The sequence below is a fragment of the Artibeus jamaicensis genome, unplaced genomic scaffold (genome assembly GCF_021234435.1).
Source record: "Artibeus jamaicensis isolate MK-2021 breed Jamaican fruit bat unplaced genomic scaffold, CSHL_Jam_final contig_525, whole genome shotgun sequence".
Classification (NCBI taxonomy): Eukaryota; Metazoa; Chordata; class Mammalia; order Chiroptera; family Phyllostomidae; genus Artibeus; species Artibeus jamaicensis.
Genome location: NW_026521874.1, coordinates 6,789,303 through 6,803,001, shown reverse-complemented (window position 1 = coordinate 6,803,001; position 13,699 = coordinate 6,789,303).

Below are 13,699 nucleotides of genomic sequence, written 5' to 3'. Positions count from 1 at the left end.
TAAACCCAGACAGAGGGACAGAATGTCTGCCTGTGGCATTGTCCTAGCAAACTAGAGATTGTGAATCAGGCACTTTGGGGTGCTGCCAACTCCCCCCAAAACGTCCCCCAGAATCCACCCCCTTTCCTTCTGAGTCCCTCCCCTGGAGCAGAGACGATTTGGCTCCGTGGGGATATGTAACAACATCGGGGGGCGTTTTTGACTGTCGTGATGTGGGGGAGGATGCCACTCAACACGATACAGTACATGGGACACCCCCACAACCAACGCTTGTCCGGCCCCCAGTGTCAGCAGTATCGAGGTTGCAGACACGCCGGCACAGGTGTGCAAGAAAGAACGTTCAAGGTGGAGCCCAGCAGGCTTGGTTTCTGTGGATAGCTAAGATGTGGAAACAGCTTAAATACACGTTAATAGGAGGCTGGTTAATAGGGGCCTGGCTACCAAGCTAAAAAACCACTGGGATTTGTAACATTCGCATACTTAGGCCCTGCTCTCAGAGTTCTCCCTCAGTTTGTCTGGGGAGGAGCCCGGTGGACATCCATATTTTATAGAGGGCTGCCCCCCACCACCTCGATGGTTTCATAGGCAGCTGAGTTCAAAGAACCAGGTTCTAGGCCCCTTGGGAATACTATACAGCAGTGAAAAAGAAATGAGGTTGATCTGGACCTGCTTGGATGGTAAGATTCCCAGACATGCTGCTGAATGAAAGAAGCCAGTTACAGGAAGCGTGTGTTCAAGGTGGGGGGCCATTCAGAAAAAAACCCCAAACAAATCGACCCTACCAGAAAAGTCTTTATACCAATAGCATATCCACACGTAAAACAAGACGACCTATTGCGTGATGTATGGGGGGGGGGGGGGGCGCTGAGCATAAAACGGGGCTGGGAAAGATACACCCCCAAATGTTGTTAATGGTTACGTCCTGGGAGGCGCTGAGGGGACCCAGATAGGGGTGGGGCTTCTGTGGCCTTCTCTGGAAGGTTAGTTTTCGTAAGCAAGGGGACCATAGTCTTGATTGGGTGATACTTAAGAGGAAACAATGGAAAAATGGGGGAGAAAACCTGGGGTACAGTCTCAGAGACCTGTCAAAATCCAGCAAGGCCAGACACTGCAGGTACACCAGGGCTTTCTGGCGGATGCCTGGGCTTGCTTGTGTGTTTACTATCGCCAGGCAGCCACTCCCCAGCTCCACGGCCGCCCCAAGCCTCCCCTGGGCCTGAGCGCTGGACATCTGGTTGGAGCACAGGCTGACAGCTGCTCATTTTATTAACAAGTGTCATGTCCAGGGAGCTCAAATTGCCAGACTTCACTCTCTGTCTTCCAAGAAGGCTCCTGTCAGTGGTCAAAGCTGTTCTGTGTCTCTGGGCAGGGTGGGGGGAGGAGGGAGGGATGGGCATGGCCAGGGGCCAGGCCACAGGGGGCCCAGGAGACTGTGGAGAAGGAACTCGGTCTTTACTCTTCAGAACGGGAAAAACGCAAGGCAGGGTTTTCAGCAAGGGAGCCCTGTGCCCGGCTCACTCTGGCCGCAGTAGGCACATGGGGCATTTGAGTGAAAGGAAGTGCAAAGGTGGGGGCGGGGAGGGGGCTCTTAACCAAGCCACGGAGAGCAAGGGGTCAAGATTCCTTTTCTCTCCATGCTTCTTCCCTTCTACTGGGCACCCTGGACTTTACCCCTGCTACATCCCCCACTGCAGCCGAAGAGCCACACCCACTCAGCACTCAGGTGCTCTGTTCTCGCCCCGTTGCCTGGTATCAATGCCCATTGGTAGCCTCAGATTGTTTCATGCGTGACTGCCATGTCTCTCTGAGCAGACCGGGGTACAGAGGACTGGATACCGACTTGGAGGCCTCCCAGGCAGACACTGTCACTTCCTCCCCTTTTTCCCTGATCAAGGCAGCGATAGGCTCATGTCAATCCCATGCCTTTTTTAGGTCAAGTTGTTGCTTTCCTGGCTTCTCTTGCAGCAAGAAGGAAATACGTGATTCAGTTCTGGCTAAAGAGTCATGGAGGAAATCTGTTGGGGGAGTTTTGAGGAAAGTTTTCCCTTCTTTTAAAAAGGAAATGCCTTTCCGTTGGCCCTTTCCTCCTTGATTTGGGCACTGGAGTAAAGTGTGATATAAGGTGCTCTGGCAGCTATCATGTGACCATGAGACAACAAGGATGAGACTAGAAGCCAACATGTTAAATATAGTGAAGAGAAAGTTTTTTAAAGGTCCGTAACTTTGATGACATTGCTAAGGAGCTGCTGCAGCTCTGGAAATTTTTACCTTCAGATTTCTTATTAAGTGACATTGTGACCTATATTTTAATGTTGTTACATTTTGTCTGTTACTTGCACCTGAACATATCCTGAATGACAGAGCATGACAGGGAGGATGGGAGGCTGAGAGGCCACCTCATGCAATTCCCACCTTGGGCAGAAGAGGAAACTGAGGCTCACGGAGGGCTGGAGGCTGGGGCGAGGTCCTGGAGCACGTCACTGGCAGAGCTGAAGGCAGGAACTTCTGCCTCATGGGTCCACATGGGAACCTAGGCTACCCAGTCACAAGCTCATGCTTATGGTTCTATGGGAAAGTCTCAGTGGGTGGCAGAGAATTCAGGGAATGCACATTCTCACCCCAGTTCCCACCTACAGAGGCATCAGGGACATTATGGAAGAGGCCAGAGAAGTCTCAGGTTCCTTGTTGCCATGGACAAAGGGAAAAGAAAAAGGCCCAACACAACCATGTGTGTTATCTTAGGCCTACGGGCCAGGGTTTGAGAAACATCAGACCTGGATGTCAAGATATCAGGCATTGAGAAAGAAAATGTCATTCATTCATCTACCCACCTGCCCATCTGTCTATCTGTTTGTTTGTCCATCCATCCATCCATCCACTCATCCACTCATTCATTCAGAAAACACTTACCAAGTGTCACTTTGTGCCAGGCACTGTGCTAGACCCTGGAAGTCGATGTCCGTGGGTACTACAGTCACTGCTACAATTGCTGTTGATTGAGTGCTGACTTTGCACTCAGCTCACCTGTGCTCGGATCCTTGGAGAAGTAGACCCCAAAATAAGACAGGACCTTCAGGTGGTCTACGGAGGGCAACCGTAGCTGGGCAGAGAGAGAAGCTGGGCTATGACGCAGCCTTAAGGAAGGTTTCAGCCGACCCCACACAAAGCTTTGTACTGGTTGCAAACTTGGTGGCTTGACGTAGTACAGATTTAGAATCTCACCTTTTCTTTGGGTCAGGAGTCCACCCCTGGTCCTCTGATTCAGGGTCTCAGGCTGCGATCGAGCTGCCAAACGTGGCTGGGGTCTCACCTCAAGGCCTAACCGGGGAAGAACCTACTTCTAAGCCCATGTGGCTGTTGGCAGGATCCTGTTTCTTGCAGGTTGTAGGACTGATGGCCTCAGTGTCTTGTTGGCTGTTGGCAAGAGGCCACCTTTGTGGTTCTTGGCCAGGTGGGCCTCCCTAACATAGCCATTTGCTCCTTCAAAGACATCAAGGGAGAGAGGGTCTGTTAGCAAGACAGACATGACAATCTTGTGTGATGCAATCACAGAAATGGCCATTGGTCACCTTTGCCATGTTTGATTGTCAGAAGCAAGTCACAGGTTCTCCCCGTTTTTATGGGGACGGGATTACAGAAGGACATGCAAACCAAGAGGCAGGGACAAAGGGAGACTGTCTTAGAGTCTGAAGCTGGGATAGGGATTCAGAGTGGTCCCAAGCTGGGTCACGAGGCTGAAGCCTTTACATGTCCCCAGAGACCTGCCCCTGGGTGTGGGCTGTCCCAGGAAAGGGCGTGGCCTTGGGGGAGGCAGCTTTCTGCTGATGAGGTGACTCCTGAGGGCCACAAGCTGACACTCTTTCCAGCGTGGAATCAACCAGTCAGTCCTGAAGCAGGAAGGGGATCTAGGGGCCACCCTCATGACAGTAGCAGATGACAGGATTGGGCACACACCTTACCCCTATTTACAGATGAGGAAGTTAAAGTCCACTTGTTCGTAGGTAATTAAACCTCAACCAACCCAGGCCTGCCTGACACCAGAGCCCACGTGCTTAACCATTGCTTTATGATTCTCCGATGGAATTGAAAGTCTAACTGCAGGGCAAACAGATGGCCTGGTTTGCAATAAACTAAGTGCATTCCCAATGGCGGATGGCTCCTTGCTGTCAGACTTGTGTGCTGCCGACCGCAGCCAGGCGGCCTTTCTGGGTAAAGGTGGGTTGTGGAGGGCGGTACGTAAGTGGGTTGCTGTCCTATCTCACGAACTGACGACTTTTCTGATTCTAATTGTACCAGTCAGGGTAGGCTAGGCCGTGCTACAGTGGCAAATCCCCCAAACTCAGAGACTTAGCACTTCCTTCCCACACGGTCTCATGCACGTTCGGGCAGCATCCCTGGCTGTGCTCTTCCAGGTGGTGATTCAGCGCCTCCCCCGCCCCCCTGGTTCCCTTCGCCTTAGACACACAGCCTCCCCAGTCACGGAGGAAAGGACAGATGACAGGTGGTGTGCGGGGAGTCTCTCGGCAGAGCGTGGCCGTAGAGGGTGTACCCTCCCCCGCCCAGTGGCCAGGACCTACTCCCACGTCATCAGCCTCCCCAGGGATTCGGGGAAACAAAAGATTGGACTGTTTTGAACACATGGCACTATCTCTGCCACACCCGCCAATGCATTCCGAACGGGGCACGTGATGTGGAATGATCCCTCTAACATTAACTAAAAGGTAGAGTTGGGTTTGGAAGACCCAGTGCTTTTCCCCCTTAAGCTCCAGCTTTGGGGTTTCAATCCTTCCTGTGGGTTTTGCTGGGAGAAGAAGCAAACGGCCGGTATTCCCCAAGCCTCGGAGCGTTGATAAACACCCTCGTCCCACGCGTCCCGAGTCTGTTGGACCCTCTCCCGGGTTTCCTGGAGCTCTCTGCTGTCTGGATCGTGGGGGTCTCGGGCCTGAACCAAGAGACCCTGAGAAGGGAGAGAAGCGATCTGGGTTTAAACTGTTCCCAGACGAGGGGGCTCTTAGCGCCTAAGCCTCGAGGGGAGAGACACTTGTCTCGAGACGCTGTCTGAGTGCACACCTGGAAGAGATTGATTGAGAGACAGTTAATATGGCCGCGTGATTTATGAGGAGGAGATATTGTAGCCAAGGTGCGCGGGGCAGGGGGTTGGGCAGGGTGAGCACAGGCGATGTGAGGTACTTACTGCTGGGTCAGGAAACACTTGATGAGGTTCCACTGTGGAGTCCGTGGCTGAGGGGGGAGGGGGAAGGGCCAGACGGCCGGGGTGGGGGGAGAGCTTGCTCCAAGCCCAACTGCAGAAGGGGCTGGGGGATGCGGAGAGCTTCTGCCTATGGACGCTGGTTTCAGCAGGACCCCGGGCTCTGCCTCGCTCCCTCGCATCCATCATGCAGAGTCTCCCATCTGTCAGGAGCCCTCCACACTTGCTGGCATCCATTGTGTCAGCTTCAGCTCACGTCCGTCCAGCATCCACTTGGTGCCAAGTGCTTAATTCACACACGTGTCTGAAACCAGACGTCTCTGGGGCACTGAGTGTTCTTCCAGCTTGCCGCTCTCGGAACCTCACTCTTTCCTTGAATCCATGAGAACATTCTCTTCCAGGAGCCTAGCCGATCTTGGTGTCCTTTCAGACATAGTGGTGACTTCTTGTGAATTTCAGGTTGAGTGTCTGTACCTCAAGTTCTCATCTGTAAAGTGGGGAGAGGCCAGTCTCCTTTGCTTGTCTCCTTGTAAGAAGGCAAGCGTCATACTAATTCAATGTTTACTATCAAGCCCTGCACTCACGGGTTTGAGTCCCGGCTTCACTCCCAACTACCTGTGCAGCCTTGGGCAAGCTGCTTAACCTCTCTGAGAGAGTCCCGACTTACTCAACAGTGAACTAAGTGACAGCTACCTTTCCATGTTGTACCTAATTAAAATGATGATATATATAAGAGGCTTACCTCTGGGGTAGCTGCACAGCATGAACTCAACCTGTGAGCCATAAAATAGTAACTATGGATAAAACTAACATTAAGGAAGGATAAAGGGCATGCGCCAGTGTTTACAAACAAACAATTGCTACCATTGGTCGCATGGGCACCGACCCTGCCCAGCTCCGTCAAAGAGAGGAGTTCTAGAAACCCCACAGACCATCGTAACGCTTCCTCCAGCAGCTTTTCCCACACCTTGGCCCAGCGCCCGTGCACCAGCGGGAGAAACGAGCCTGAATAAATAAATCCACATTTAGTTCCTATTGTCTGGAGAATATTCCTCTGGAAAGCTCCATTGTGTATATCTTCACAGGTTAGTAGAGGAGACATTGAAGTACAAAGAAAAATGGGGAAAGCGTAGCCTGCTAAGAGCCTGCTAAGAGCCCCCGACCGACAGAGTCAAGAGTCAGTACAGTTGGGGATGGAGATTAACCCTGAAAAGAGTGACTAGGAAACCACTTTTGGGAATGACTGGGGAAGGGGTTTATGACATCAGAACTAGGTTTGCAAGGACGACGGTAGTTTGGTGGGCGCTTTTTAAGGTTTGTACTTTCCAAAACTTTTCTGTGGGCTGACGGGTAGACGGCCTCTAACGTTTCTTGGCTGACGGCATTGCTTTTATACCTTCAGGGAAGTCTGCAGGCTCTCCAGAAAGACTTAAGTGCTGGGAGGTGTGGGTGATAAGAAGGAGAAGTGGAATGACTAGTGTTACGAGCCAGACTTTCTTCGCACAGACTCTTTGCGGCGCCCCTCTTGTGGTTTGTGCTCTTCCACATTCGTTTCCTCTTTTTCAGGCAAGACTGCCTCCATTTTCCTCGGGAGATCCACCTGCGCTCTACTCCCATTGTGGTTTAAAGTAGAGTTGGCTGTATTTCTCTCCAGCTCCCAGGGTCCCAAAGCCATCAACCAGAGCAATCCATTTCCTAGCGAAATCCACAGCGATTCGTTCAGGGATGGTCATGTGACTTTAACCCAGGCCAGTGAGACTCAGCCTTGGAACTTCTGCTGAGACTGTCGGGAAAGAGAGGCTCTCTCTTTCTGCAGGTCTTGAAGGTGGGTGAATAGGAGCCACAGGGCCACCGTGGGCACAGAGCTCGCAGGGAAGAGAGCGGAGCTGAGACAAAAAGAGAGATGAAGTTCTGATGGCATCAAATGCTCTGGCTTTTTAGCTCTTGAGCTACATTTCTCCCATGTCTCCACCGGGAACTGAGTTTCTGTGGCTTGGGATCACAGGGACTGCAAAACACACACCGCACACATACACACACACACCAATTACTCTGCAAATACTGAGTTTGCCTACACTCAGGTGCTTGGTACTGAGGGTACCACAGGGCTGCAGGGTGAGTTCACCGCGAGGCCGATTCTGAGATGGAAATCAGGGTACCGTGCCTTTAATTAGCCCTTGGAGCTGACAGCTGTGGAAAGAGGGGGGAAGGAAACAGTATTGGGCTGTGGGAGGAACTGAGCGGGGAGGTAGTTGCGCCCAGGCTAAAGCTAGCCCCACGGGGGTCCTGGAACTCAGTGCCCCCCTGAGTTGTCCTGAGCTGGGAGAAGGATGGACCAGTTGCTGGGTGTGGGCTACCCCAAGGAGGGGTAACGCCTTGGAGGAAGAGCTTCCTCAGCCGAGGGCAATTTTCAGAAGGGCTGTCAGCTAAGAGCCGTCAGGTGGCCACATTCCTAGAAGGTGAGGGAGCACGTCCTTCCATCCTGGGCAGGAACCTGGGCCGCAGCGAGCACCCCGCTCTCAGCCCAAGGCCCTGGGGGCCGTCTTTTTATGTTCACCTGCCCTGCATGCTCAGTCTTGCACACTCTGCCACGGGGAGCTGGATGAAGCTGGAGATAGAACACCAGAGGACGCAGATATCCTACATGTCAGACAAAGACTTGAGAATCTTGGGCCCCAGGAAAGTTGGGGTATTCCCAAGGAAAAAGATGCCAGCTGCACCGTGGCCTTTTCGGGGCAGAACTCTTTCTCTTGTTGACTGAGCCCCTGGCACTGGAACTGGCACGTAGTAGGTGCTCAACAAATATGCGCATCCTTGACCGAGCCCTGTCCTGTACAGACTCACGTTTAACACTCACTATGAACCTGTGCAGTAGGTGGGTTTGTTGGGCTCTTTTTTGCAAGTAATAAAAGCTTAAAGGGTTAGCGGCAGCGGCAGGATTTGAGTCCCTCTCTCTGTCTATGTGACTTTGGAGCTGATGTTGGTGCTGCCCTGTCCTGTGAGGGCTCATCCTGGACCCTCCTCAAGGGGAGGAAGGCGCATTTGAGGACAAGGGTGTGAGAGGGGAAACAGAAGTGGGGCGATCGCGGCCCAAGCTTCAGGGTCCACGGGCCCCGTTTCCAGAGGAAAAGGGGGAGAGGGGAGAAAAAGACAGGCCCAGACCCATGACTTCAGTTTTTAAAAAATTACTAGTTCAGCAAATACTAAAATAATTACACATGTAAAACGAAAACATTTAAAAACCATCCACTGTAAACATTAAAACATTTCTTAGTAATGTAATTCAAATAGTAAAATATCTATTAGTAATAATACATGTAAAGCATTTCATAATATAGTTAAAACATGTATATAATATTTTCAGATATTGAAACATTTAGTAATAATCCATTTAAAAGGGGAACATATTTAGTGACAATAATAATTATTCTCGTAATGACCGAGCTTGGCCTGGACCCTACACAGCTGTCTCATTTAATCCTCACATGGATTCTCTGAGGAAAATTCTAGTAAGATCCTCATTTACTGGCGAGGAAGCCGAGCCTGAGAGAGCACGGGTAAATTGTCAAAAACCACACACGAGCAAGTGGGATTTAAACCCAGGAAGCCTGAAGCCCCAGCCCTGCTCTATCCCAGGAAGAGATAAAAGCCAAGTGAAACAACGTTTCTCTTTTTTTCCAGGAGCTCTGCATGGAGAACCGACTGCCCAGCAGAGACGGAGGAAAGAGCTGGGGCGGAGCATTCGGAAGCTCACGGGACTGCTGGCCTGTGTAGTTTGCTTTGCCTTCCCCAGCCCTCCCTTCCCTCAAATAGCTGAATGGAAACAGGTACCATCCGTCCATCGCTCCTCCAATCAGTTACTCATTTGTTGAATTCGTTCATTCAACCAATCTTGTTTATACGTCAAGGTCAAGTGTTGTTCTCGATTCTGGAAACACAGAAGTGAACGAGTAGAAGATGCAGACACACAAGGCAGCTGCATCTTGGGGCTCGTATCCTAGTGAGAAGACACTGGCAACGAGTCATCCAATAGCTAACGAAGACGGCAATGTCTCATAGTGAAAAGGAAATAAGCTGGGTGACGTCACTGAGCATACCTGGGCGGAGCCTACTCTAGGTCAGGTGGTCAGGGAGGGCTTCTCAGGGGAGGAGACAACTGGGTTGAGATTTGATGGCTGAGGATGAAGTGCCTGCAGGGAGGTCTGGTGGAGGCTGCTGGCTGTAGGACCGCCCAGGTGCCAGGTCTTTCTCATTCAAGAGAAGGATGAACAAATTGGGCTCATGGCCTCAAGGTGAGCAGACTAAGGGCAGAGACTTTACTAACCAGCCCAGGAGCATGGGGAATTGGGTCTGCCTAGCAGGGGCCCTGGGGAGCCCTTTCCAGCTGGGCGTTCGAGGCTCTGAGGTCCAGTTCTTCCAGAGGTCAGCTTGCAGCTTCCCGGAGGACCTTGGGGACGTCTCAGTTCCAGAGTGAAGGCTGGATGCAGCCCGTACCCGCCCTCCACTGGAGCTAAGAAAATTAAGTCACCAGTCACTCAGCCCGGGCTCTTTCACAGAGGGACCCTGGAACCAGGCTGGACCCCAAGAGGGCCACGATCAGCCTTCCCTTGCCTCCAGATAATGGAGGCAGCTGCTCTAAAACCAATTTGGCTCGGCTGTTTTTATAGGGAAGTGAGTTTGCTCACAGCTCCGAGGGACAGGAAGGGCACAGAAAGGTGCAGATGTTGTATTATTAATCTTGGGGTGAGGTTGGCAATCACACCCCCTGAGTCCTGGTAACCGCCTGTTTGGGCTGCAGGGGCTGATAGTAACCAGGGCAATCTGATCTGCTAATTAAAATAATAGAAGGAAAAGGCAAACCTCATCCTGCCCAATGTCGCTCTGTGGGTTTTTCTGATTGGATCCTTGATCACAATGGAAACGGCCTCTGGGTGGTGGTTTGTTGGGGGGGTGGTGCTTAAGGCTTTTGGTTCCACTGCCCTTCTTGGTTCAAATCCTGGCTCCATCTCTTACTGCTCTATAACCTTGGTGAGGTTTATGCAACCTGCCTGGACCTCAGTGTCCTCATCTGTGAAATGGGAATGCCAGGGATGACTTACATCCCAGTGCATGTTTGGAGGCATGAATGAAGCCACACTTAGCGCAGTGCCTGGGACCTACTAAACCCTCTGTGACTGTGAGGTGTCATTATTCCTGAGAGTATTATTCACAGTAGTAATAGCTGTATTAGTAGTACTCATAATCAGTCATAGTGGGTCACACCCTACTTCCAAATGAGGAAACTGAGGCACAGAGCCACAGGTAACTTGCTTTAGTCAAACCTTTTTCTTTTCCAGGTCAATAGTGGGCTTTCCAGGCCCAAACAGTGGAGCTGTAAACGCTTCCCCAGAAATAAACGGGAAGAAAGCAGTCTCTTGGCCCTGGAAACGATTTCCTAGGCAGGATAAGCAGGGAAGATATTGACGATGCAGACTCAATAGAGGGGATATTGTTCTGAGTCGACCAAGAGGGCATATCTAAAATGCTTGCACTGTTTTTCGTTTTTGTGTGTATTTGTTTTGTTTTTTCACCGGGCCTGTCTTTTTTCATAAAGAATGATCTTATGGCCTGTTAGGGGCCACTGGGATAATTCCAGGTGGTTGGGCAGCTCTGGGAAAAACCCAGGAGAATGTTCCAATGGAGGAGGATTTGGGGGAGGGGACGCAGCAAGACAAATGGCCAACTCCGGTCTGCAAGGGAAGGAGAGAAAACAGCAGAAGTGGAATGAAGCTTAGAGGGGGAGATCGGTGAGGGACCTTCCGGGAACACAGTCGTAACAGTAACGGCAGCAGCAGTGGGCAGTTACGGCGCTCCTACTGTGTGCTCTGTGCTCATCAGCACTTGACTCTAGTCTTCCCATTTGATCCTTAAAACATCCCGCAAGAAAGGTATGTTTCCTGCGTTACTGAGGAGTCAAGTGAGGACCAAAGAAATGAAGTCACCCTCCACTGAGCCCTTGGTTCCAATTCAAGACTGGCTGGCGGCTTTCAAAGGCCATTCCCGCCCCCCCCCCCCCACGCTGCTATGGCATCACCAAGCCCAGAGAATGAGAGCGAACCATGGAGCTACACCCCAAAAGAAAGGAGGCCTGGCCTTGGGGGCGGGTGGTGGTGCGTGTTGAACTTCCCCTGAAGCATTGGTCTCCTTCTAGCTGAGACCAAGCACTTGGGAGAAATTCTGGCATTCGCCACCGCCATCCTTCTTTGCCAGGAGGCCAGAGGCTGGAGTCTGGCTTGCCACTCCCTCCTCCCACCACCCACACACCCACGAGTCACTTCCAAGGGTGGGGAAGCCTTTGAAGTCAGCAGTGACAGTGACGTTGCTGTGGCAGGCGAAGGCGGGGAGCAGGGAAGGGGTGAACGTGGGGCCAGCAGATAAGCAACCCAAACGCCCGCCAGCGCCCTCCTGGTCACGGGATGAGGCATTTCCGAGCAACTGGGTTCTCGTCTGGGGTTTGCTTCCTTCGATCAGTTTGTGAAGGAGAATGTTCCGAAGGCAGCTAAGCCAGCAATGAGCTCTGCAGTTGTTCAGTTTTCCCCACAGTGAGAGCTGGGGGCTGTCTCGCCGCAGGACTGACCCACCCATGGCTTCCTCTCTCTGGGTCTCTGTATAGGAGAAAAACCAACCAGGGGGCCCAAAGCACCCTGCCGGGTGCATTTTGTGTAAATGCGCATTTGTCTCTTAAGAGTGTCCATAGCTTGTATCAGGGCTTCTGTGACTCCCACTCCGAAAGGGGTTAAAAAAACAAACAAACCATTTTGGAATAGTGAGTAAAAAAAAAAAAGCCAGCCATTATTGAATAGGTAGAGGATGCCAAGTCTGCTTTGGTTAATACCGCTCCTCTTGCAGGTGGAGTCCCTCCAAGCTGACCCTGAGGCAAGGGTCTGAGTGCCGGTAATTTTGGTTGGTTTTGTTTTGCTTTTAGAGGTGAGCCCTGGAAGCACCGTCGGGGTGTAGAGAAATTTGAAGGGAAGCGACCAGCAGAGGCTGTGTTGGTGAGCAGGGGACCTGCTGTGGGAAGCAGAAGCTCTGCCCTGCGGGGGCCTCCGAGATGCCCCACCTGGGGGGCGAGAAGCTGGAGTATCCACCCACCAGCTCCGGTGTGCCATTCTCTGAGGGCCAGTGTGGCAGGCCTCGCTCCCCAGACTGCTGGTCTACCCCGTGAGCTAAGGCCAGAAGAAGCTGTCAGGTGGTGGGGGGGGCGCACACTCTCATGCTCAGAAGCCCCCAGCATGCGTGGGAAGGTGTATGCTGAGAGCATATGGGTGAACTCCCCACGGGATCTACTATGCCCATAAATTCACGTTTCCTTGTTTCATCGCCGAGTGCGACTCCTGCTTCCAGGAGACACGGCTTTAAAGATGACAACCTTGCTTCTCGCAGTAAATTAGGAACAGGGCTCATGTAATATTAATGATGGAAGGATTTACATAAACGCTGTGGGCTTACAGGTGAGCCTCTGGGTTAGAGCATCGTAAAACATTTCAGGGCATGGGAAATAAATTCGCACAAATGTCTCAGCAGGACTAAAAGAAATGTGAAATTAAGGAACGCTAAAGTCAAGTGAAATCTGTGTGGCTACCCTAAAAGGATTCAGATAGTTCGAGTCCTGGCTCTGACACCTAGTTGTGTGACCTTCAAGAAGTGGCTTAACCTCTAGAACTTTAGATTTTGTCTTTTTTTAACCTCTCAAGTGATATCATGTACAGCTATCATGGGGATTAAATGATGTAGTGCATATCGACAATAGTTGTGAATTATGTCACTTGTTTAGATTTTTTTCTCTACCCTTGCCATGGTTTGCTCTGTCAAGGGTATATTCCTTATCCTGTTGATTTAAGGCTTGGCCATGTGGCTTACTTTGGCCAATGGATGTGAGCAAATGGAGCATGTGCTTCATCTGAGCAGAGGCTTTAAATGTGCTTATATAGTTTGGGTTTGCTCTTTTGTACTCCTGCCCTGAACCATGACAAGAGCATGACTTGGGCAGTTGATGAAGCTTTAACTTGGGTTCCAAAGTTGCAGACACACAGAGCAGCATTGCAGGCAGTCTGCAGCCTGAAGCAGAGACACACCAGCTACTCACAGGCCAATGCATGAGAGAGAATATTATTGATGTGAGCCATGAAGATTTGGGCTTATTTGTTATGCAGCATCATTGCAAAGAATAGCTGACTATTACACAATGCAAAACATTCAGCACAAGGTCTAATGCACTGTAGGTACTCAATAAATAGTTACTGTTACTGATATTATTATTACTATTGGGAAAAAAGGGCTGTTAGCCAAATAGATTTGGGGCGCACCGTATGTGATAACCCCTGCATTAGCATATTAAAGGCTTTGAGAAGTCCTACAGTTAAAAAAAAAAGGTAAACTTGGAAACTTTTTTTATAATAAGCACATAGTTACATTTTTTAGGGCATTTTGGGAAATAGCAACATGAAAGCC